The 2822-nt window shown below is 38.0% G+C and overlaps 1 pseudogene; it reads right to left on the reverse strand.

Moving 5' to 3' along the window:
- Positions 1 to 859: 859 nt before the first annotated feature.
- LOC133227429 (V-type proton ATPase subunit e 1-like) lies at positions 860 to 1095 on the reverse strand (annotated as a pseudogene).
- Positions 1096 to 2822: the final 1727 nt, after the last annotated feature.

Genomic DNA, 2822 nt, shown 5'->3' on the forward strand with positions numbered 1-2822 from the left:
GTACTCTTGCCTGGAAAATCCCATGGATGGAGGACCCTGATAGGCTGCAGTCCCTGCGGTCGCTAAGAGTCAGACATGACTGAGCAACTTCACTTTCACTTTTCACTTTCATGCATTGGAGAAGGAAATGGCCATGGGGTTGCACAGAGTCGGACACGACTGAAGCGACTTAGCAGCAGCAGCAGCAGCACAGATCTAAGTAGGGCCTAACTTACCTTTGCTGAGAAAGACCTGTACAAATCAGACTTTCTTCTGAACTGCTCAATGGGACAAAGTCATATTTACATTTATTTAAACCACACTTTGTGGGGTTTTTTTTTTTTTTTTTTTTTTGAAAGCAGAAAAATAATTTATTCCAAAAGGCAGTAGAAATAAGAAATTCATCCTGATAATATACTTTGGTATAATTCTGGTGGGACAAATTTTCCCTCTGAACAAGTTTTCCTACTGATGCCCCCCCTGGAGTCTTATTGTCATGTAACATTTTTAAACACCACTGATTCTCATGTTGTGAGCAGGTAGGAACCATCTTCAAAATCACTGGTTCCAAGGAGAGAGTAACGTTATCTCTCAGAAGAACAGCACTTGTGATCTCAGAAGAGTACCTGGTCATTTCATTGAGGCAGCACAGTTTAGATTAAGTGGGCACATCACTCATCAAAGTGTAAAAATGGTGACAGGAAAAAATTACTGCACTGTAGAATAAGATGTTCAAATGTGGTGTGAACATTTAAGGCAGCTGATGGCCAAAGGGGGCGAATCAAGGAAGGTGATCTGGGTATGGAAGTGGTTTTTCATCTAGAGTTCTCTTTGTGACCTCAAAGACTGAGCACTGGCAAGCAAGCCTTCTTCCTCGAGGTCAATGATACTCGAGGTACCAGACAGTTTCACTTTTCAAGCGTGTTCTAAAGAGAGGACTGATGTGGGCCAGAAGTGCAATCAGCCAGAAGACGAACAAACGGAACAGGTCACCAACATAGTGGTGATAACTCCTTGGTTGGGATCCTTAGGGATGACCCAGGGCACCAGGAAACCGATGAAGCCCCAGAAGACGCTCATCTCAGTAAGAGGCACGGTGAGGCCAGTATAGGCCATGGGTGCTCACACTTTGTGTTTGTGAGAGAGGAAATGAAACTCATATTTATTAAGTATCTGGTCTATGCCAGCACCAAGTTATGTGTCTCTCTCATAGCTTTCGTATAGCAAAGTTATTTTCCTTTTTAAAAATATCATTATCTTTATTTACTTGTAAAGAAATGGAAGCTCAAAGAGGTGAACTAACAGCAACTTAAGTGTCAATTAACAGATGAATGGATAAAGAAGTTGTACCTACATATACATATATGTGTATATCTACATATAAGCATACATATATATATATATATATATATATCTACATGCATGCAATAGGATATCACTCAGCCATAAAAAAAAAACTAAATTTTGCCCTTTGCAACGACATGGATGGACTTGGAAGGCATTATGCTAAGTGAAATAAGTCATACAGAGAAATACCAAATGATACCATTTACATATGGACTCTAAAAAATACAACAGACGAGTGAATAAAACAAACAAGAAGCAGACTCATAGAGGACAAACACGTGATGGAGAACAGAAGGGTGGGAGCGACAGGCACAAACTAGTGAGTGTAAGGTAAGCTCAAGGATGAATGGTATAACATGGGGAATACAGCCACTACTCTGGAATAACTGTAAATAGAAAGTAAAGACACTCCCAGGAAACTACTAGAATTCATCCATTAATTGTAAAGTTGTAGGATACAAAATTAAAACACAGAAATCTCTTGCATATATATATATAAGCGGTGAAAGATCAGAAAGAAAAATTAAGGAAACAAGCTCATGTGTCATCACACCAAAAAGAATAAAGAACCTAAGAATAAAACCTACCTAAGGAGACAAAGGACCTGTGCTCTGAAAACTATAAGATACTGATGAAAGAAATCAAAGATGACACAAACAGATGGAAAGATATACCATGTTATTGGATTGGAAGATTCAATATTGTCAAGATGATTATAGTACCCAAGACAAATTCAGTACAATCCCTATGAAATTAACAATGGCACTTTTCACAGAACTAAAGCAAAAAAGCTTTAAATCTTATAGAAACACAAAAGATGCTGACTAGCCAAAGCAATCCTGAGAAAGAAAAATGGAGCTGAAGAAATCAGGCTCTCTGACTTCAGATTATACCATGCACGTGCTGCGTGCTCACTCTTGTCTGACTCTTTGTGACCCCATGAACTGTAGCTCGTCTGTTCATGGGATTCTCCTGGCCAGAATACTGGAATGGGTTGCCATTTCCTTCTCCTTAATCTCTTCTCTTTAATCAAGACAGTATGATACTGGCACAAAAAAACAGAAATATAGACTAACGGAACAGGATAAAAAGCCCAGAAATAAGCCATGCACCTATGGTCAATTAATCTACAACAAAGGATGCAAGAATATATAATAAAGACAGTCTATTCAATAAATGGTGTTGGGAAAACTGCATGTAAAAAATAAAATTAGAACATCCTCTAACACCTTACACAAAAACTCAAATTGGATTAAAGACCTCAACAGAAGACCAGATACCATGAAACTCTTAGGAGAAAAACATAGGCAGAACACACTTTGACATAAATCGCAACAGTATCTTTTTGAACCCACCTCCTAGAGTAGTGGCAATAAAAACCAAAATGAACAAGTAGGATCTATTAAAGTTAAAAGCTAGAAATCAAAACAATACTGTAAAGCAATCATCCTTCAATTAAAAATAAAGAAAAAAAGAAAAAAACTCATAGTAAAGGC

Source organism: Bos javanicus, chromosome 16 (genome assembly GCF_032452875.1).
Source record: "Bos javanicus breed banteng chromosome 16, ARS-OSU_banteng_1.0, whole genome shotgun sequence".
Taxonomy (NCBI): Eukaryota; Metazoa; Chordata; class Mammalia; order Artiodactyla; family Bovidae; genus Bos; species Bos javanicus.